At 48.6% G+C, this 23,861-nt stretch overlaps 1 pseudogene; it reads right to left on the reverse strand.

Moving 5' to 3' along the window:
• The window catches only part of LOC139538273 (rab3 GTPase-activating protein catalytic subunit-like), a 40,259-nt pseudogene that overhangs the window by 12,816 nt on the left and 3,582 nt on the right, over positions 1-23,861 (reverse strand).

Raw genomic sequence — 23,861 nt, forward strand, 5'->3', positions numbered from 1 at the left:
GAGAGGAGCGGTGGCCAAACACTTTACCCACTGAAGACTAATTAAACCCAGGGAAGGAAGGTGAGACTGCCGAGCAGAGCAAGTGTGTGTGAGCAGAGCCAATCCGCCTCATTACAAATGAAGTGGCATCGCCATGAATCTAAAACACCTATCTCTGCCTGCCCCCACTCTGTTCCCCTACCCTATCCCTGCTGTTTAAAAGACAGAGAGAGGGAGGAGTGTGAGAGGAGAGAGGAAGATGGATAGGGAGAAAGAGAAAATGTGTTAGAGAAGGAGAGAGAGCGAGGAAATGTCTGAAAGGGACTAGAAGAAAACAAAGCGGAGACAGAGACATACAGACATAGCACAGACATACAGATAATCGATAGATGGATGTAGGAAGAGAGAGACATACAGACATAGCACAGACATACAGATAATCGATAGATGGATGTAGGAAGAGAGAGACAGAAGCGGAGAGAAAGTGTCATGGAGAGGACAGACAGCAAGAGAAAGACAAAAGAGAGGAAACAGACTTAAGGGATAGTGGGTGTGATATATGACAGATAGAGAGACACGTTTGGAGAAAGGTGTGTGGATGAAAGGGAGAGAGACAGGTGAAGAAAAGACATGTACAAAAATCTCCACATGATACACCAGCGTGTGTGTCTGTCTGTGTGTGTGCGTTTGTGTCTGGCGACGCCCATGCCCCGCCCACCAGAGGATCAGTATTCTTCAGCCCTCTACTTCCTGTGTTTGAGGGGTGAAAAATCCACTTAAATATCACTAGATTGATGGCTTTCATTTTAATCCTGCTCGTGCCTGTAGTTTACGACCTCAGAAGTGACCTGCCAAACACCCCCCGGTAATGGCTGAAATGGGCTCAATGGAATACATTGTCATTCCGTTGCGTCTATAAGAACGCTAAAGCTTCGTCAGTGATTAAACGCATCGTCCCGACACTTACATCACAAGGAGAAAAAAAATACTTTATTTTGACGCAAATACATTTTTTGTAGAATAGAATATATTTTTTTTAATTAGATGAGCTGAAATGAAAGTAACTTCCGAAAATGAACACTCAGATTATAGTGATATATCTGACCTTGCAAACATTGTAAAGTATAGGTGTAATCTAGAGCCAATCGCGTTGATTTTTAATCCGAAGGTAATCTGCTATTGACACACTTGTCGAATTTTGCAACAGAACGTGACAACAGTAATTAATGAGGCAGTCTAGACAGATGAGGTTAGTGCAGGTACGCATGGACAGAGCACAGCCCTTTTCCACCCCTTTATGTTAATCTATCCCTATATATAGCCTACCATTATATTTATGCAAATGAGGCACATCTAACTTTCATTATTTTAATACAAAATATTTTTTACAAATACCTCATATCATTACAAAATGTATATATGAGCACAATCTAAGAAAAAATGAGAAATCTGATAATAAATTGAATAGCTGAACTATTCTTATTTGTCCGTGCCATTAGAACTATTCTTATTTGTCCGTGCCATGAATATCTGATAAATTTTTGTTTGGAGTATCTTCAGCCATTGTCCAACAGTTGTTTTTATTAGAATTGTGTGTGTGTGTGATGGAGATTGTGCACGGCCCAGACAGCCACCGCAGCAGCAGCCTCAGAGCCTGTGTGAAGCCGTCGGGGCCGTTCTAGAAGAAGTGCTGACACTCGTTTATTTTACACTCACACCCTTCATCCATCTCTCCCTCACCGCTCCACACAGCGCATGATCGTTCCGCTCTCTTAACTAGGCAAGGCATCCATCCTCGCCTCGCCTTTTCCCAACATCTGCTATGTGTGTCCGTGTGTGTCAGTGTACTGCGTGTCCGGGGTCGTCTTTGTGTGTGTGGATAGAAACCGACTTCAGACAGCCTGGGCCACATTCTCCCCTCCTCAGTGACCGCCTATCGTCTCGTGTTAATCATTGACGAGGGTCAGCCTCAACCCATTGCATTAATTAGCTCTACTTTTCAGCCCCGTCTATAATTGATGAGGAGGAGAGGAGCTACAAATCACTCCAGGAGCTGGGCTCTGGGTTCACACAAACAGCAGGGAGAGAGGGAGGGATGGTGGGCGGGAGACACGGAGGGAGGGAGGAGGGACAAAGGGAGCGAGTACACAGAAGAAGGAAGGACGCAGGTTGGGAGGGAGGAGACACACTCATAGCATAGAGGCTAAATCAGTGGTGGTCACCACATTTGAGAAGACATTGCCTTTATAATCAGATGTATTATAGTAGCTATCTGCCCCCAAACGCCTTGGACAATTAGAGGCTGAGCACTACTGCTTTTGTGGAGTTGAATCTGTCAGTCTCGGTGTCACGTCATGCTTCTCATTACCATACTTATTAAGATCAACCCTTTATCTGTGACTTTTAAAGATAATTAGGGGTTTTATGTTACAACTATGATTTATTACAAGTCTGTGAAAAATGAAATATGCACTGTGTGCATGTACTGAATTCGTCAGGTACTGCGTTAAAATGATTTATGGTACCACAGTAACAATGAGTTACTGGATCGTTACAATATAGTAATGAATAGATCAATGTGCTAGAGTGGTGCAGATTGTACAGTAATCTACAATGGCTGGCTGTGTGTCTAAACAGTGCCATTGATAATGATATGGTAGGTATTTGAACATACACTATATACAAAAGTATGTGTACACCCCTTCAAATTAGTGGATTCAGCTATTTCAGACACACCCGTTGCTGACAGGTGTATAAAATCGAGCACACAGCCATGCATTCTCCATAGACAAACGTTGGAAGTAGAATGGCCTTACTGAAGAGCTCAGTGACTTTCAACGTGGCACCGTCATAGGATTCCTTTCCAACAAGTCATTTAGTCAAATTTCTGCCCTGCTAGAGCTGCCCCGGTTAACTGTAAGTGCTGTTATTGAGAAGTGGAAACGTCTAGGAGTAACAACGGCTCAGCCGCAAAGTGGGAGACCACACAAGCTCACAGAATGGGACCGCTGAGTGCTGAAGCGCATGGCACATAAAATTGTCTGTCCTCAGTTGCAACGCTCACTACCGAGTTCCAAACTACCTCGGGAAACAACTTCAGCACAATAACTGTTCATTGGGAGCTTCATGAAATGGGTTTCCATGACTGAGCAGCCGCACACAAGCCTAAGATCACCATGTACAATGCCAAGAGTCGGCTGGAGTGGTGTAAAGCTCACCACCATTGGACTCTGGAGCAGTGGAAACGCGTTCTCTGGAGTGATGAATCACGCTTCACCATCTGGCAGTCCCACGGACAAATCTGATTTGGCAGATGCCAGGAGAACGCTACCTGCCCCAATGCATAGTGCCAACTGTAAAGTTTGGTGGAGGAGGAATAATGGTCTGGGGCTGTTTTTCATGGTTCAGGCCACAGCCCTTAGTTCCAGTGAAGGGAAATCTTAAAGCCACAGCAGACAATGACATTTTAGATGATTCTGTGTTTCCAACTTTCTGGCAACAGTTTTTTTATTTTAACCTTTATTTAACTAGGCAGGTCAGTTAAGAACGAATTCTTACTTACAATGACGGCCTAGGAACAGTGGGTTAACTGCCTTGTTCAGAGGCAGAACGACGGAGTCTTACCTTGTCAGCTCGGGGATTCGATCTAGCAACCTTTCGGTTACTGGCCCAACACTCTAACCACTAGGCTACCTGTGCACATGTCCCCCGTGCACAAAGTGAGGTCCATACAGAAATGGTTTGTTGCGATCGGTATGGAAGAACTTGACTGGCCCGCACAGAGCCCTGACCTCAACCCCATCGAACACCTTTGGGATGAATTGGAACACGCCCAAAATCAGTGCCCAACCTCCCTAATGCTCTTGTGGCTGAATGGAAGCAAGTCCCCGCAGCAATGTTCCAACATCTAGTGGAAAGCCTTCAAAGAAGAGTGGAGGCTGTTATAGCAGCAAAGGGGCGAGCAAACCATATTAATGCCCATGAATGTGGAATGAGACAGGGATGTACATGGGATTGTACGACAGTATATACAGTACCAGTCAAAAGTTTGGACACTTTTTTTAAATTACTATTTTCTACATTGTAGAATAATAGTGAAGACATCAAAACTATGAAATAACACTTATGGAATCATGTAGTAACCAAAAAAGTGTTAAATCAAAATATATTTTATATTTGAGATTCTTCAAAGTAGACACCCTTTGCCTTGCTGACAGCTTTGCACAAGCTTGGAATTCTCTCAACCAGCTTCACCTGGAATGCTTTTCCAACAATCATGAAGGAGTTCCCACATATGCTGAACACTTTTTGGCTGCTTTTCCTTCACTCTGTGGTCCAACTCATCCCAAACCATCTCAATTGGGTTGAGGTCAGGTGATTGTGGAGGCCAGGTCATCTGATGCAGCACTCCATCACTCTCCTTCTTGGTCAAATAGCCCTTACACAGCCTGGAGGTGTGTTGGGTCATTGTTCTGTTGAAAAACCAGCTGGGATGGCACTGTCCAAGTGCAAACCAGCTGGGATGGCGAATCACTGCAGAATGCTGTGGTAGCCATGCTGGTTACTTGTGCCTTGAATTCTAAATAAATCACAGACAATGTCACCAGCAAAGCACCTCAACACCATCACACCTCCTCCTCCATGCTTTACGTGGGAACCACACATGCGGAGATCATCCGTTCACCTACTCTGCGTCTCACAAATGACAAGGAGTTTGGAACCAAAAATCTCAAATTTGGACTCATCAGAACATTGGACAGATTTCCACTGGTCTAATGTCCATTGCTCGCGTTTCTTGGCCCAAGCAAGTCTCTTCTTCTAATTGGTGTCCTTTAGTAGTGGTTTCTTTGATGCAATTTGAACATGAAGGCCTGATTCACGCAGTCTCCTCTGAACAGTTGATGTTGAGATGTGTCTGTTACTTGAACTCTGTGAAGCATTTATTTGGGCTGCAGTTTCTGAGGCTGGTAACTCTAATGAACGTATCCTCTGCAGCAGAGGTAACTCTGGGTCTTCCTTTCCTGTGGTGGTCCTCATGAGAGACAGTTTCATCATAGCGCTTGATGGTTTTTGCAACTGCACTTGAAGTAACTTTCAAAGTTCTTGAACTTTTCCGTATTGACTGACCTTCATGTCTTCAAGTAATGATGGACTGTAGTTTCTCTTTGCTTATTTGAGCTGTTCTTGCCATAATATGGACTTGGTCTTTCACCAAATAGGGCTCTCTTCTGTATACCACCCCTACATTGTCACAACAACTGATTGGCTCAAACGCATTAAGGAAAGAAAGAAAGTCCACAAATTAACAAGGCACACATGTTAATAGAGATGCATTCCAGGTGACTATCTCTTGAAGCTGGTTGAGAGAATGCCAAGAGTGTGCAAAGCTGTCATCAAGGCAAAGGGTGGCTACTTTGAAGAATCTCAAATATAACATATATTTTGATTTGTTTAAAAGGTTTTTGGTTACTACATGATTCCATATGTGTTATTTCATAGTTTTGATGTCTTCACTATTATTTTACAATGTAGAAAATAGTAAAAATAAAGAAAAACCCTTGAATGAGTAGGTGTTTCCAAACTTTTGACTGGTACTGTACGTAATATACCCAAGTTACATGGGTGTACAGGGGTGTGGTGCTTGTATTACAGTATATACGGTAATATACCTGAGCGAAAGGGATATACAGGGGCGTGTACTACAGTATATACAGTATTATAAACTGGGTGGTTCAAGCCCTGAATGCTGATTGGCTGACAGCCGTGGTATATCAGACCGTATACCACGGGTATGACAAAACATATATTTTTACTGCTTTAAAACTACGTTGGTTTATAATAGCAATAAGGCACCTCAGGGGTTTGTGGTATATGGCCAATATTCCACGGCTAAGGGCTGTATCCAGGCACTCCGTGTTGCGTCGTGGTATATTGGCCGTATACCACACCCCCCTCTGGCCTTATTGCTTAAATATACCTGAGTGACAGGGATGTACAGGGGTTCCTTGAAGTTGAGCAGGGTCAACTTCCCGTGGGGGTGGAGCCGACCCTCCGGCTTGCCCGCCTTGGCCCCGTCCTCTTTAGCCCCGCCCTTCTTGCCGTCTGTAGATGGACCGTCCTTCACCACCTCTGTGTCGCTCAGGCACTCAAAGAACTCGTCTTCGCTCTCGCTGTAGCTCCACGTGTCCCGTGACTTCCCAGTAGACACCTCTATCGCGCCTTCCACCGTCGCCACACTCTTCGGTCCCAGGCACCCATTCTCGGTCGACCCTGACACTTTCCTCTCCCTCTTTCTCCCTCCTTTCGCCATTTTCCTCCCGTCAGCCCTCGCTCTCTTCCTCTCGGTGCAGCAGTTGAGCATCTTGGAGAAAGACACACAAGCAGCAGAGGGCAAGCTTTTGGGAGGTATGTGTGTTTGCGCGCGTGTGTGTAATTCTGCCCGGTACAACCTTATTCCTTTGGCCCTTATCGAGCCATTTCTCCTCAACATGTCCCTGTGTGCCCATAATTCTCCTTATGGGCACACAGGGACAGAGAGAGAAAGGCGAGAGAGGGGGAGGGAGCAGCGACGAGAGAGAGAGAGGGAGCAGCGATGAGAGAGAGAGAGAGCAGCGAGAGAGAGAGACTCAGCAGCGACGAAAGAGAGTGCAGCGACAAGAAAGAGAGAGGGAGCAGCGACGAGAGAGACTCAGCAGCGACGAGAGAGACTCAGCAGCGAGAGAGAGAGACTCAGCAACGAGAGAGAGAGACTCAGCAACGAGAGAGAGAGACTCAGCAGCGAGAGAGAGAGACTCAGCAGCGAGAGAGAGAGACTCAGCAGCGAGAGAGAGAGAGACTCAGCAGCGAGAGAGAAAGATCAGCGACGAGAGAGAGAGAGATCAGCGACGAGAGAGAGAGAGATCAGCGACGAGAGAGAGAGGGACTCAGCAGCGAGAGAGGGAGAAGCTAGAGAGGGAGTGAGCAGCTAGAGAGAAAGGGAGCAGTGACGAGAGAGAGAGAGGGGGAGCAGTGACGAGAAAGAGAGAGAGAGGGAGCAGTGACGAGAGAGAGAGAGAGAGAGAGAGAGAGAGAGAGAGAGAGAGAGAGGGACTCAGCAGCGAGAGAGGGAGCAGCTAGAGAGGGAGTGAGCAGCTAGAGAGAAAGGGAGCAGCGACGAGAAAGAGAGAGAGAGGGAGCAGTGACGAGAAAGAGAGAGAGAGGGAGCAGCGACGAGAGAGAGAGAGGCAGCAGCGACGAAAGAGAGAGAGAGGGATCAGCGACGAGAGAGAGAGAGAGATCAGCGACGAGAGAGAGAGAGAGAGAGCAGCGACGAGAGAGAGAGAGAGAGAGAGAGAGAGGGATCAGCGAGAGAGAGAGAGACGAGAGAGAGAGAGAGGCAGCAGCGACGAAAGAGAGTGCAGCGACGAGAGAGAGAGAGGGATCAGCGACGAGAGAGAGAGAGAGCAGCGACGAGAGAGAGAGGCAGCAGTGACGAAAGAGAGTGCAGCGACGAGAGAGAGAGAGGGATCAGCAACGAAAGAGAGAGAGGCAGCAGCGATGAAAGAGAGTGCAGCGACGAGAGAGAGAGAGACTCAGCAGCGAGAGAGAGAGAGACTCAGCAGCGAGAGAGAGAGAGACTCAGCAGCGAGAGAGAGAGAGACTCAGCAGCGAGAGAGAGAGAGACTCAGCAGCGAGAGAGAGAGAGACTCAGCAGCGAGAGAGAGAGAGACTCAGCAGCGAGAGAGAGAGAGACTCAGCAGCGACGGGAGAGAGACTCAGCAGCGACAAGAGAGAGAGAAACTCAGCAGCGACAAGAGAGAGAGAGACTCAGCAGCGACAAGAGAGAGAGAGACTCAGCAGCGACGAGAGAGAGACTCAGCAGCGACGAGAGAGAGACTCAGCAGCGACGAGAGAGAGACTCAGCAGCGACAAGAGAGAGAGAGAGGGATCAGCGATGAGAGAGAGACTCAGCAGCGAGAGAGAGAGAGACTCAGCAGCGACAAGAGAGAGAGAGACTCAGCAGCGAGAGAGAGAGAGACTCAGCAGCGACGAGAGAGAGACTCAGCAGCGACAAGAGAGAGACTCAGCAGCGACAAGAGAGAGAGAGAGAGGGATCAGCGATGAGAGAGAGACAAAGTACAGGCTCAGTGAGCACAGCCTTGCCATTGAGAAAGGTAGACACAGGAAAACCTGACTCCCTGTAGAGGAAAGGATGTGCAACCACTGCACAACAGTAGAACCTGAGACGGAGCTGCATTTCCTGACAAAATGTCAAAAAAAATAAAACAATTAGAGAGTGTCATTTTCCCAAATTTGAAACCCTTATTCAAGGTTTCAAAGACCTCTCTGATGAGGATAGGCTACCCGTCCTGTTGGGGGAGGACGCGGAGAGCTGTGGGTTGGCAGCGCACTACATTGCTGCCTGCCATAAGTTGAGGGACAGTGTCTGACAGACCAATCAACCTGCACATGTTATTGTTCAATGTATGGTTATTTTGACCCTTGGTTATTGTTGTTACTGTTGTCCCGTTGACAATTTTGATTCTCATTTTTATATTGTAAATATCCAAAATAAGCTTTGGCAATATGTACATTGTTACGTCATGCCAATAAAGCGAATTGAGTTGAGAGAGAGTTGGAGCAGCGACGAGAGAGAGGGATGACGAGGGAGAGAGCAGTGAGAGAGAGAGACTCAGCAGCGACGAGAGAGAGAGCAGCGAGAGAGGGACTCAGCAGCGAGAGAGGGACTCAGCAGCAACGAGAGAGAGAGAGAGGGAATCAGCGAGAGAGAGAGAGAGAGCAGCGAGAGAGAGGGACTCAGCAGCGAGAGAGGGACTCAGCAGCAACGAGAGAGAGCGAGAGAGAGAGGGATCAGCGACGAGAGAGAGAGAGCAGCGAGAGAGCGAGAGAGAAACGAGAGAGAGAGAGGGAGCTGCGAGAGAGAGGCAGCAGCGAGAGAGAGAAGCGAGAGAGAGAGGGAGCTGCGAGAGAGAGAGGGAGCAGCGAGAGAGAGAGGGAGCAGCGAGAGAGAGAGAGAGAGAGAGAGAGAGGGAGCTGTGAGAGAGAGAGAGCGAGAAAGAGAGAGAGAGGGAGCTGCGAGAGAGAGAGAGGGAGCTGCGAGAGAGAGAGAGAGGGAGCTGCGAGAGAGAGAGAAAGAGGGAACTGAGAGAGAGAGATAGAGGGAGCTGCGAGAGAGAGAGAGAGAGAGAGAGAGAGAGAGAGAGAGAGAGAGAGAGAGAGAGAGAGAGGGAGCTGCGAGAGAGAGAGAGGGAGCTGCGAGAGAGAGAGAGACAGAGGGAGCAGCGAGAGAGAGAGAGGGAGGGAGAAGCGAGAGAGACAGTGAGCAGCGCGAGAGAGAGAGGGAGCAGCGCGAGAGAGAGAGCTGCGAGAGAGAGAGAGGGAGCTGCGAGAGAGAGAGGGAGCTGAGAGAGAGAGGGAGCTGCGAGAGAGAGAGAGAGAGCTGCGAGAGAGAGAGAGAGAGCTGCGAGAGAGAGAGCTGCGAGAGAGAGAGAGAGAGAGAGAGAGGGAGCTGTGAGAGAGAGAGGGAGCTGAGAGAGAGAGGGAGCAGCGAGAGAGAGAGAGGGAGCAGCGAGAGAGAGAGAGAGAGAGAGGGACTCAGCAGCGAGAGAGGGAGCAGCTAGAGAGGGAGTGAGCAGCTAGAGAGAAAGGGAGCAGCGACGAGAAAGAGAGAGAGAGGGAGCAGTGACGAGAAAGAGAGAGAGAGGGAGCAGCGACGAGAGAGAGAGAGGCAGCAGCGACGAAAGAGAGAGAGAGGGATCAGCGACGAGAGAGAGAGAGAGATCAGCGACGAGAGAGAGAGAGAGAGAGCAGCGACGAGAGAGAGAGAGAGAGAGAGAGAGAGGGATCAGCGACGAGAGAGAGAGAGAGAGAGAGCAGCGACGAGAGAGAGAGAGGGATCAGCGACGAGAGAGAGAGAGGCAGCAGCGACGAAAGAGAGTGCAGCGACGAGAGAGAGAGAGGGATCAGCGACGAGAGAGAGAGAGAGCAGCGACGAGAGAGAGAGGCAGCAGTGACGAAAGAGAGTGCAGCGACGAGAGAGAGAGAGGGATCAGCAACGAAAGAGAGAGAGGCAGCAGCGATGAAAGAGAGTGCAGGGACGAGAGAGAGAGAGACTCAGCAGCGAGAGAGAGAGAGACTCAGCAGCGAGAGAGAGAGAGACTCAGCAGCGAGAGAGAGAGACTCAGCAGCGAGAGAGAGAGAGACTCAGCAGCGAGAGAGAGAGAGACTCAGCAGCGAGAGAGAGAGAGACTCAGCAGCGACGGGAGAGAGACTCAGCAGCGACAAGAGAGAGAGAGACTCAGCAGCGACAAGAGAGAGAGAGACTCAGCAGCGACAAGAGAGAGAGAGACTCAGCAGCGACGAGAGAGAGACTCAGCAGCGACGAGAGAGAGACTCAGCAGCGACGAGAGAGAGACTCAGCAGCGACAAGAGAGAGAGAGAGGGATCAGCGATGAGAGAGAGACTCAGCAGCGAGAGAGAGAGAGACTCAGCAGCGACAAGAGAGAGAGAGACTCAGCAGCGAGAGAGAGAGAGACTCAGCAGCGACGAGAGAGAGACTCAGCAGCGACAAGAGAGAGACTCAGCAGCGACAAGAGAGAGAGAGAGAGGGATCAGCGATGAGAGAGAGACAAAGTACAGGCTCAGTGAGCACAGCCTTGCCATTGAGAAAGGTAGACACAGGAAAACCTGACTCCCTGTAGAGGAAAGGATGTGCAACCACTGCACAACAGTAGAACCTGAGACGGAGCTGCATTTCCTGACAAAATGTCAAAAATATAAAACAATTAGAGAGTGTCATTTTCCCAAATTTGAAACCCTTATTCAAGGTTAAAGACCTCTCTGATGAGGATAGGCTACCCGTCCTGTTGGGGGAGGACGCGGAGAGCTGTGGGTTGGCAGCGCACTACATTGCTGCCTGCCATAAGTTGAGGGACAGTGTCTGACAGACCAATCAACCTGCACATGTTATTGTTCAATGTATGGTTATTTTGACCCTTGGTTATTGTTGTTACTGTTGTCCCGTTGACAATTTTGATTCTCATTTTTATATTGTAAATATCCAAAATAAGCTTTGGCAATATGTACATTGTTACGTCATGCCAATAAAGCGAATTGAGTTGAGAGAGAGTTGGAGCAGCGACGAGAGAGAGGGATGACGAGGGAGAGAGCAGTGAGAGAGAGAGACTCAGCAGCGACGAGAGAGAGAGCAGCGAGAGAGGGACTCAGCAGCGAGAGAGGGACTCAGCAGCAACGAGAGAGAGAGAGAGGGAATCAGCGAGAGAGAGAGAGAGAGCAGCGAGAGAGAGGGACTCAGCAGCGAGAGAGGGACTCAGCAGCAACGAGAGAGAGCGAGAGAGAGAGGGATCAGCGACGAGAGAGAGAGCAGCGAGAGAGCGAGAGAGAAACGAGAGAGAGAGAGGGAACTGCGAGAGAGAGGCAGCAGCGAGAGAGAGAAGCGAGAGAGAGAGGGAGCTGCGAGAGAGAGAGAGAGAGGGAGCAGCGAGAGAGAGAGGGAGCAGCGAGAGAGAGAGAGAGAGAGAGAGAGAGGGAGCTGTGAGAGAGAGAGAGCGAGAAAGAGAGAGAGAGGGAGCTGCGAGAGAGAGAGAGGGAGCTGCGAGAGAGAGAGAGAGGGAGCTGCGAGAGAGAGAGAAAGAGGGAACTGAGAGAGAGAGATAGAGGGAGCTGCGAGAGAGAGAGAGAGAGAGAGAGAGAGAGAGAGAGGGAGCTGCGAGAGAGAGAGAGGGAGCTGCGAGAGAGAGAGAGACAGAGGGAGCAGCGAGAGAGAGAGAGGGAGCAGCGAGAGAGAGAGAGGGAGAAGCGAGAGAGACAGTGAGCAGCGCAAGAGAGAGAGGGAGCAGCGCGAGAGAGAGAGCTGCGAGAGAGAGAGAGGGAGCTGCGAGAGAGAGAGGGAGCTGAGAGAGAGAGGGAGCTGCGAGAGAGAGAGAGAGAGCTGCGAGAGAGAGAGAGAGAGCTGCGAGAGAGAGAGCTGCGAGAGAGAGAGAGAGAGAGAGAGAGAGAGAGAGAGAGAGAGAGGGAGCTGTGAGAGAGAGAGGGAGCTGCGAGAGAGAGGGAGCAGCGAGAGAGAGAGAGGGAGCAGCGAGAGAGAGAGAGAGAGAGAGAGGGAGCAGCGAGAGAGAGAGAGAGAGAGAGAGGGAGCAGCGAGAGAGAAAGTGAGGGAGCTGCGAGAGAGAGAGAGAGAGAGGGAGCTGCGAGAGAGAGAGAGGGAACTGAGAGAGAGAGAGATAGAGGGAGCTGCGAGAGAGAGAGAGGGAGCTGCGAGAGAGAGAGGGAGAGAGAGAGGGAGCTGCGAGAGAGAGAGAGGGAGCTGCGAGAGAGAGAGAGAGAGAGGGAGCTGCGAGAGAGAGAGAGAGAGAGAGGGAGCTGTGAGAGAGAGAGAGGGAGCTGTGAGAGAGAGAGAGGAAGAAGCGAGAGAGAGGGAACAGTGACAGAGAGGGAGCAGCGAGGGAGAGGGAGCAGCAAGAGAGTGTGAGGGGGAGCAGCAAGAGAGAGAGGGGGGAGCAGCCAGAGAGGGGGAGCAGCCAGAGAGATAGAGAGAGAGAAGCGAGAGCAGCGAGAGAGAGAGAGCGGGCGCAGCGTGAGCAGCGAGAGAGGGAGCTGCGAAAGAGAGAGGGAGCTGCGAGAGAGAGAGAGGAAGAAGCGAGAGAGAGAGTGAGCAGCGAAAGAGAGTGAGCAGTGAGAGAGAGGGAGCAGTGAGAGAGAGGGAGCAGAGAGAGAGAGGGAGCAGTGAGAGAGAGAGAGAGGGAGCAGTGAGAGAGAGAGAGAGGGAGCAGCAAGAGAGAGACAGGGAGCAGCAAGAGAGAGAGAGAGGGAGAGAACAGCGAGAGAGAGAGAGCAGCGAGAGAGAGAGTGGAAGAAGCGAGAGAGAGAGTGAGCAGCGAAAGAAAGGGAGCAGTGAGAGAGAGGGAGCAGCGAAAGAAAGGGAGCAGTGAGAGAGAGAGAGCAGCGAGAGAGAGAGAGAGGGAGCAGCCAGAGAGAGAGCAGCAAGAGAGAGAGAGAGCAGTGAGAGAGAGCAGCGAGAGAAAGAGAGGAAGAAGCGAGAGAGAGGGAGCAGAGAGAGAGAGAGGGAGCAGATAGAGAGAGGGAGCAGAGAGAGAGAGAGGGAGCAGCAAGAGAGGGAGCAGCGAGAGAAAGAGAGAGAGAGAGGGAGAAGCGAGAGAGAGAGATGCGAGAGAGAGCAGCGAGAGAGAGAGGATGAGGGAGCAGCAAGAGAGGGAGCAGCAATGAGAGAGGGGGACACAGTGCTGCCTGGAAGCCTCTTCCTCTTATTAAAGTGATTGCAGTTAAAGAGGCTCTCACTGCTCTCCACCTCGACTTTTCAGAAAGATATTACCTCTCTTTCCCTCTCACCCTCCCTGTCTCTCTGGGCATCTCTATTACCACCTCCCTCCCTCTCTCTCTCATTCCCTCTTTCTATTCTTCTCTCTTTCTCTCTCCATCCTTTCCTCCCCCAGGTGAGGAGTGGGTGGCTGAATAAGAAAAGTGTTTATGGGTCTGGGTCTGGCTGGGCCTGTCTGGGTCTGTCTGGTTCTGTCTGGGCTGTGGGGCTAGGGCGTGCTCTCTCTTTCTCACCCTCTCCATCCTTCCATCTCTCCCTCTGCTCCCTGTCAACTCACTCCATCTCTCCCTCTGCTCCCTGTCAATTCACTCCATTTCTCCCTCTGCTCCCTGTCGACTCATTCTCTCTCTCCCTCTCCATCTCTCCCTCTGCTCCCTGTCGACTGACTCTCTCGCTCCCTCTCCATCTCTCCCTCTGCTCCCTGTCGACTCACTCTCGCTCCCTCTCCATCTCTCCCTCTGCTCCCTGTCGACTCTCTCACTACCTCATCATCATCATAAACATAAGACAGAGACATTATTATCAGTATCCATTGGCTGAAGCTCACCATTCTGTGCTGACGTTCTACCTTAAATCATCCTATACTCTCCAGGATCAATTTACACTAAATTCAGCAAACTCTTGGAGGAGAAATGTACCAATTCTGCACTACAAGTATCTCTGCCAGACTAATGTGCAAAACAAAAAACAGAGAGAAAGATCCTGGTGTACAGTCGTGGCCAAAAGTTTTGAGAATGACACAAATATTAATTTTCACAAAGTTTCCTGCTTCAGTGTCTTTAGATATTTTTGTCAGATGTTACTATGGAATACTGAAGTATAATTACAAGCATTTCATAAGTGTCAAAGGCTTTTATTGACAATTACATGAAGTTGATGCAAAGAGTCAATATTTGTAGTGTTGACCCTTCTCTTTCAAGACCTCTGCAATCCGCCCTGGCATGCTGTCAATTAACTTCTGGGCCACATCCTGACTGATGGCAGCCCATTCTTGCATAATCAATGCTTGGAGTTTGTCAGAATTTGTGTTTTTTTGTTTGTCCACCCGCCTCTTGAGGATTGACCACAAGTTCTCAATGGGATTAAGGTCTGGGGAGTTTCCTGGCCATGGACCCAAAATATTGATGTTTTGTTCCCCGAGCCACTTAGTTATCACTTTTGCCTTACGGCAAGGTGCTCCATCATGCTGGAAAAGGCATTGTTCATCACCAAACTGTTCCTGGATGGTTGGGAGAAGTTGCTCTCGGAGGATGTGTTGGTACCATTCTTTATTCAGTGCTGTGTTCTTAGGCAAAATTGTGAGTGAGCACACTCCCTTGGCTGAGAAGGAACCCCACACATTAATTGTCTCAGGATGCTTTACTGTTGGCATGACACAGGACTGATGGTAGCGCTCACCTTGTCTTCTCTGGACAAGCTTTTTTCCGGAATCCCCAAACAATCAGAAAGGGGATTCATCAGAGAAAATGACTTTACCCCAGTCCTCAGCAGTCCAATCCCTGTACCTTTTGCAGAATATCAGTCTGTCCCTGATGTTTTTCCTGGAGAGAAGTGGCTTCTTTGCTGCCCTTCTTGACACCAGGCCATCCTCCAAAAGTCTTCGCCTCACTGTGCGTGCACATGCACTCACACCTGCCTGCTGCCATTCCTGAGCAAGATCTGTACTGGTGGTGCCACAATCCCGCAGCTGAATCAACTTTAGGAGACAGTCCTGGCTCTTGCTGGACTTTCTTGGGCGCACTGAAGCCTCCTTTTGTGGCAGGGCTGAAATGCAGTGGAAATGTTTTTTTGGGGAATCAGTTCATTTACATGGCAAAGAGGGACTTTGCAATTAATTGCAATTCATCTGATCACTCTTCATAACATTCTGGAGTATATGCAAATTGCCGTCATACAAACTGAGGCAGCAGACTTTGTGAAAATTTATATTTGTGTCATTCTCAAAACTTTTGGCCACGACTGTACAGGTAGCTTCTGCTATCATCATATTAATACATATTAATCCATTTTAATCCATTCTTCCTAAACAATTAATTTCGGCATTCAGATTGCTTTTGTGCTGGATTAATGCTTTCATGTAGCTATTGTTCATGTTGGTGTGTTGGGCTTTATCAAAGACTTTGCAGAGTACTTTGTTGTTGTTGCAGGCCTTCAAGAGGGAAGGGGACATCTCTGACAAAGCCTATTTGGACTAAGTAAACAGACTTAGTAATAATCATAGCGTGGTCTGTATCTATACAGTTGATAGACTGGACCCAACTGTGCACATATGGACCTCACTACATTGATTACTGAGGCTGTTCACAGAGTAAACTACAGACTATTAAACATGTATGTCTGAAACAGAAGAGACAGCAGCGGAGGTCTGGGGGACCACCGGCCAGTCTGAATCAGAGGAGACAGCAGCGGAGGTCTGGGGGACCACCGGCCAGTCTGAATCAGAGGAGACAGCAGCGGAGGTCTGGGGGACCACCGGCCAGTCTGAATCAGAGGAGACAGCAGCGGAGGTCTGGGGGACCACCGGCCAGTCTGAATCAGAGGAGCCAGCAGCGGAGGTCTGGGGGACCACCGGCCAGTCTGAATCAGAGGAGACAGCAGCGGAAGTCTGGGGGACCTCCGGCCAGTCTGAATCAGAGGAGACAGCAGCGGAGGTCTGGGGGACCAGCGGCCAGTCTGAATCAGAGGAGACAGCAGCTGAGGTCTGGGGGACCACCGGCCAGTCTGAATCAGAGGAGACAGCAGCGGAGGTCTGGGGGACCACCGGCCAGTCTGAAACAGAGGAGACAGCAGCGGAGGTCTGGGGGACCACCGGCCAGTCTGAATCAGAGGAGACAGCAGCGGAGGTCTGGGGGACCACCGGCCAGTCTGAATCAGAGGAGACAGCAGCGGAGGTCTGGGGGACCACCGGCCAGTCTGAATCAGAGGAGACAGCAGCGGAGGTCTGGGGGACCACCGGCCAGTCTGAATCAGAGGAGACAGCAGCGGAGGTCTGGGGGACCACCGGCCAGTCTGAATCAGAGGAGACAGCAGCGGAGGTCTGGGGGACCACCGGCCAGTCTGAAACAGAGGAGACAGCAGCGGAGGTCTGGGGGACCACCGGCCAGTCTGAATCAGAGGAGACAGCAGCGGAGGTCTGGGGGACCACCGGCCAGTCTGAATCAGAGGAGACAGCAGCTGAGGTCTGGGGGACCACCGGCCAGTCTGAATCAGAGGAGACAACAGCGGAGGTCTGGGGGACCACCGGCCAGTCTGAATCAGAGGAGACAGCAGCGGAGGTCTGGGGGACCACCGGCCAGTCTGAATCAGAGGAGACAGCAGCGGAGGTCTGGGGGACCACCGGCCAGTCTGAATCAGAGGAGACAGCAGCGGAGGTCTGGGGGACCACCGGCCAGTCTGAATCAGAGGAGACAGCAGCGGAGGTCTGGGGGACCACCGGCCAGTCTGAATCAGAGGAGACAGGCAGGATGATGATGATTCAGTATAATGTGTATATCCTAAACCTCATTATTGATGGCATTCCAGATCAGGTTCAATCCAATGTTGTTCTATTACAGTCCCCCTTCAGGAAATGACTGGGTGGATGTCTGAGTAGATGTCTATCAAAATGGACAAATTCCATATGAACTTAAATTGACAGGAATATAAATGGATTTGATCCCAATCGATGCTGTGCTTGTTACTGTGTCCCATTAGGTAGCAATCGAAGGTGTTATAATCTGGGGTCTTATTCATTGGGGCACACCGTAGCAAAAGATAAAACAGAAAATATATAGTTTCTTACTGGACTAGTTCAGTCCATTTTATTCTGTTTGTTGCATAATGAATAGGACCATGTTCTCACCAGAAAACTAGGTAGTTTAGAATTGGTCCTAATGCTAAATCTGTTGTTGTTTCCCCTATTGGGGAGCAATAGAAGGTGTAACAATCAATCAATCCAGCTAAAATCTGGTTCTTCTCACCCATAGACGAGGTAGGTAGTTGTTCTTCCAACGGTATCTCATCTCCAGGAAAAACTCCTGCCAGAGGTGAGCCATGGCCCGGACCCCTCCATGGTAGAAGTTAACCAGACACAGACATAGCGCCAGGCGGTACGTTAGACTGTTACTAGGAGCAGACTTCAGCTGGTTGTACAGGCTGTGAGGGGGGTGGGGGAGTACAATCATCACACAGTATTGCAAAAAATGACACTAATCAATCAGACTTTTTCTGACATTTTCTTGACAATTGGAAATTGTATTTCTGAGTTCTTTCAGACAAGTTCAAGTATTTCAAAATGTTTCTCCAATGGCATAACTACTGAACTCAGCCCTGGAGTGCAGTGTGTCTGACACAGTGACTACTGAACCCAGCCCTGGAGTGCAGTGTGTCTGACACAGTGACTACTGAACTCAGCCCTGGAGTGCAGTGTGTCTGACACAGTGACTACTGAACCCAGCCCTGGAGTGCAGTGTGTCTGACACAGTGACTACTGAACCCAGCCCTGGAGTGCAGTGTGTCTGACACAGTGACTACTGAACTCAGCCCTGGAGTGCAGTGTGTCTGACACAGTGACTACTGAACTCAGCCCTGGAGTGCAGTGTGTCTGACACAGTGATTACTGAACCCAGCCCTGGAGTGCAGTGTGTCTGACACAGTGACTACTGAACCCAGCCCTGGAGTGCAGTGTGTCTGACACAGTGATTACTGAACCCATCCCTGGAGTGCAGTGTGTCTGACACAGTGACTACTGAACCCATCCCTGGAGTGCAGTGTGTCTGACACAGTGACTACTGAACCCAGCCCTGGAGTGCAGTGTGTCTGACACAGTGACTACTGAACTCAGCCCTGGAGTGCAGTGTGTCTGACACAGTGACTACTGAACCCAGCCCTGGAGTGCAGTGTGTCTGACACAGTGATTACTGAACCCATCCCTGGAGTGCAGTGTGTCTGACACAGTGACTACTGAACCCAGCCCTGGAGTGCAGTGTGTCTGACACAGTGACTACTGAACCCAGCCCTGGAGTGCAGTGTGTCTGACACAGTGACTACTGAACCCATCCCTGGAGTGCAGTGTGTCTGACACAGTGATTACTGAACTCAGCCCTGGAGTGCAGTGTGTCTGACACAGTGACTACTGAACCCAGCCCTGGAGTGCAGTGTGTCTGACACAGTGACTACTGAACCCATCCCTGGAGTGCAGTGTGTCTGACACAGTGATTACTGAACTCAGCCCTGGAGTGCAGTGTGTCTGACACAGTGACTACTGAACCCAGCCCTGGAGTGCAGTGTGTCTGACACAGTGACTACTGAACCCAGCCCTGGAGTGCAGTGTGTCTGACACAGTGATAGTGTGGTAAAGCACAGACAGCAGACCTACATAGTCGTCAGAATCCTTCTCTTCTGGTTTCCCATCGGTGTGTGATTGAGCAGCCTTTCTCTCGCTGTTCTCTGATGATGGTTTACCTATGGCTGCGTCTGGGAAGAGATACTGACACCATACACACACAAATATAAGCTTACATACTCTCGTACAAGGGAACATCCATTTCCTTACACCTTGACACAAAGCATCTGTGAAGGAACAATCCTGCTACGAACCGAGTGTCTGATTTTAATGTTTTATTGAACAACTGTCTGACTTACCACTGAGCCTCTAACACAGGGTTTCCCAAACCACTGGCCTGCCCCCCCAGCGCACGTTTAGTTTTTTACCCTCGCACTACACAGCTTGATGATGTTGATATTTGAATCAGCTGTGTAGTGCTAGGGTAAAAAAACAAACGTGCGCCGGGGGGGCTAGGCCAATGGCAGTGTGAGCATGTAGGGAATAAGGTACTGCTTGAGCAATGGCTTCACGGCTGATCAAGAAGCTGTTCACACAGCAGGGCCAGTAACTGAGGAGCCTGGCTGAAGACTCTCCTGCTCTCCTCTCCTCTTGTGTAGTATGATGTCAGCCTGCCTAAATCACCATATGCCTTTAGAAGGTAAGAGTGTGTGTCCGTTGTCATGCCTGCTCTCTCTTACCAGCAGTATAGAGTTGAGCACGTCATTGCTGAGCGGTGATTCGTCAATGCGGCGGTGGATGCGTTAGCGGGCGCTGTGCACCATGTTGGAGACAGACAGCTTGGGGATGGACACGGCTGTGGGGTCCGTCAGCTTAGACAGGGCATGGCTGATGTTGTCTAATGAGGAGAGAGGGGAGGGGGGAGGGACAGAGAAGCCATTCACAGGGAGGGTGTGAGGGTGGGCTCTGACTGAGAAGAGAGCGTAATTCTCCCTTCACATGCAAACAACAAGCCAAGAGTCCAGAGTGGCTTCTATTTCCCATCATCTGCACTGACGTCTGCACAAATCCCCCTAGGGAAAACACCATATTGGTGTCCACATCACCAACAAACTAGAATAGTCCAAACACACCAAGACAGTCGTGAAGAGGGCACGACAGAACCTATTCCCCCTCAGGAGACTGAAAATATTTGGCATGGGTCCTCAGATCCTCAAAAGGTTTTACAGCTGCACCATCGAGAGCATCCTGACTGGTTGCATCCCTGCCTGGTATGGCAACTGCTCGTCCTCCGACCGCAAGGCACTACAGAGGGTAGTGCGTACAGCCCAGTACATCACTGGGGCCAAGCGTCCTGCCATCCAGGACCTCTATACTAGGCAGTGTCAGAGGAAAGCCCTACAAATTGTCAAAGTTTCCAGCCACCCTAGTCATAGACTGTTCTCTCTGCTACCGCACGGCAAGCGGTACCGGAGTGCCAAGTCTAGGTCCAAGAGGTTTCTAAACAGCTTCTACCCCCAAGCCATAAGACTCCTAAACAGCTAATCAAATGGCTACCCAGACTATTTGCATTGCCCCGCCCCTCCCACCCTTTTACACCATTGCTACTCTCTGTTGTTATCATCTATGCATAGTCACTTTAATAACTCTACCTACATGTACATATTACCTCAATTACCTCGACTAACCGTTGCCCCCGCACATTGACTCTGTACCGGTACACTCTGTATATAGTCTCGCTATTGTTATTTTACTGCTGCTCTTTAATTACTTGTTAATTTTATTTCTTATTCATATTCATATTTTTTTAACTGCATTGTTGGTTAGGGGCTCGTAAGTAAGCATTTCACTGTAAGGTCTACCTGTTGTATTCGGCGCATGTTACTAATAAAATTTGATATTGGAAAATTCAAGAAAGAGATGTTAGACTATTGAGATACACCCAAGTAGCCATAGAACACATTACCTTTGCCTTCCTCCTCAAATGGACCTCTTCCCAGAATCTCCTCTGTTGATTCCTTCTTGGAGAACAGCTTAAAGAATTGTCAGGAAGTCACCTGGGATGGAGAAGATGAGATCATCACTAGTTACCATAGCCACAAAGTCATAAAACCCGCTTATTTCTACAATTTATCTTCTTAAAATGTGATTTTAAACCTAATCCTAATCTAAACCCTAACCTTAACCAAACTGCTAACCATATGCCTAACTTTAAAGATGCACTATGCAGACATTTTTTACTTTCATACATTTTTAAGATATAGCCAATTTTGACTTTGTGGCTGTGGTAGCAAGTGACAACCAGAAGATTACATATATTTCAAATTCAAAAAGCTTTTTTTGTCCATCAAATTTGACATAGAGTAAGTCAACATCTGAGTAAGTCTTTGGAACTCCCTTTACATACAGCTGATGGATGAGGGAGCATTTTAAACCACGTTACATGGACATTCATAATATTCTATAGGATTTCTATAATATAGGATCAGTATTTCTGTGAGAGGGTCCTAACTTACCGAGCAAGCACTTGGGGTTGTCTGTGCTCCTGACTCAGACTGACCAATGAGGGGCCTGGAGTGGGTCCAAGTCACTGTGAGGTCACACAGAGAGCACATAAGGTCAGACCACACAGGGGAGGGAGGTAAACTGTCCCTGGATCAGATCAGTGGTTCACATTTACCATTATAGTAAAGATTAGGCCTGAATATAGGCTATTAAACATGGGGCTCTGACGGGAAGAGAAGATTCATTGTTATTGTGGTTTACTTTACAACCAGATATTGACCTGGTTTTCATTTAGAGACTATATAGTGGAAAGTAATTACCTGATAATTATCTATTGACTTTTTGCTTTATTTTGGATCCTTGAAATAAGAACCACTGAGTATCAGTTGCCATATAATATCTATTACCCAGTCAGCCAGTCAGTCAGTCAGGTAGGGTACCATTTCAGTTGACCCGAGGCAAGTCACATATTCTCTAAAACCCCAAAATATTATATCTAACATTTCTACCCCAGAACGCCCTATAAGGGGATTCACCAATAAATACAACCAGCAAAATAAACCCCAAAACAGTCTTTGAAAGAGGATCTTGTTTTTGACAGGGCTAATCTAAATGTTTCTGCATCCAAGTGCAGATATCTTTGATTCCCTTCAAAGAAACTCTTTATACAATGAAGCTCAAGCACATTTAGGATGGAGGGACTTGAAGAAAAACCCTGTTAATATGAAGCGATGGCTCACTGAGCACCATTTCATCACTAAACTGAAAAGCGTAAAATCATTCAGCATGAATTAATTTCAGCTTTAATGCAGTTGAACGAGCGAGCGGTGTTGCTGGGGCTGAGGTACTTGTTATATCCTCTTCCCACACACCTCCTCCACAACCGCCCTCTCAACACCTACACTGTCTGGCACACAGGATATTAATATGGGTAGCAACCTTTCAGTGTTCCAAAGGTATGGAGAACTTGTTTTACTGACCTGGATGTTCTTTCTCTCGCTCTCTCTCTCCATCTACCTCAATGCTCACTTGCTTTATAAGCTCAACCTGGATACTGATTCTATTTATTGAAAATGACACCTCTATATTTGCTGTCATTTGGTAAGAGGACAAACAATGTTCTTGATAGATCGTATCTCAGGCTGTTAAGATGTTCCATCAATGTGTGTCAACCAGCAGGTCAGAGGGGAGGGAGGGAGTGTGCTGGTTGACACTCACGAGTACACATTGTTATCCACCACGATAGCTTCTGTCAGGTGGGGCCAGGTGGTCAATAGGTGAAGCTCACTGAGACAACAATGAAAGAAAATACAGATTTGTTTGTTTTGCTTTATAAACGTCTCACTATAAGCTACAGTTTGGTCAATAATGAATTAAAGGCTCATGCCAAAGATGTCAAGAATACACGTGAACAATGAGGTAAATCTCTAAATCAAGCATGCTTTGACTTGTCGTCATGGCTACATCAGTCCTACCTGATTGGATCCTCACACGCTCTCCGAACTGCAACTTCCCAAACTCCACCCCTCCCACCTCCCCTCCGAGGAGACCGTCGAAGTCTGGAGGCAACGAAAAAAGAAAAAAAAAACACACTTTCACCTTTTACTGTTCAATCATGACTTTGATTCAACTCCCAATACGTTCACTTAGAGGCAGCAAGAAGAACCAAAACTGTTAACACTTCCTATGTGTTTTCATCCTCAATGCCTTGAAGGCAGGCAAATTCATAACAATAAAAACTAAAGAACCAAATATACTCTGGTGTCAAATATAAAAACCTCAAATTGACCCTCCACCCACTGCCATTCCTCTCAGGTCCCATTCAAGAGGAGCAGAAATATTGTCCGTTTGTGAGCCGTTTAAAAAGCTCTCCGACCTCCGACCTTGTACCGCCTTCCCTGCACCACTCAAAGACTCAAGCATCTATTTGCAACACTAAAATGTACCCCGGAGAGCAGCACTTAACATAACTGTGGGAAGAACCATACACTATTGAATTTGGAGCAAAGAGAGAGTGAGTGGATTATATCAGTTTGCTAAAATGTTGGTCACGCGCACGGAGGCGTTGAACGACCAAAGCTTCCAATACGCCCTATGGGCTAGCCTAGTGGGGTACGAAATTATTGACACCCTTGATAATGATGACTGTATAAACGGAATAATTCAAATACTGAGCTATATTGTATGCTATTTTGCTTCCACCGGTCCTGGGGCCCTTGTTAAGGTCCACAGCGTCATTGAAATTTACAGAGTACCAGGACATTTTAGCCAAAAACCTGGTGGCCTCTGCCAGGACGTTAAAATTGGACGCAAGTGGATCTTCCAGCAAGACAATAACCCCAAGCACACATCAAAATCCACAAAGAAATGGTTATTTGGCCAAAAAAAATCAACATTTTGCAATGGCCATCTCAGTCTCTGGACTTGAAATCCATTGAAAACCTGTGGTTTGAATGGAGGAGGGCGGTCCAGAAGAGGAGACAAAGGATATCAAGCATCTGGAAGGATTCTGTCAGGAGGAAGATCCCTCCCAATGTGTTCTCCAACTCAAACATTTTAGAAAAAGGCTCAGTGCCATTTTCCTTGCAAGGTGAGCTATTGAAAGGTATTGAAAACAGGGGTGTCAATCATTTTGACCCCTACCTTTTTGAGAGAGCAAAAAGTATTACTTGTTAAACAAAATCTTTTTCTCTGAGCAATTGTATTAATATGCAATTATATAATTTCCACATTTTTTTTGCATACAATATAGCTCAG

Source organism: Salvelinus alpinus, chromosome 14 (genome assembly GCF_045679555.1).
Source record: "Salvelinus alpinus chromosome 14, SLU_Salpinus.1, whole genome shotgun sequence".
In the NCBI taxonomy this organism is placed as follows: Eukaryota; Metazoa; Chordata; class Actinopteri; order Salmoniformes; family Salmonidae; genus Salvelinus; species Salvelinus alpinus.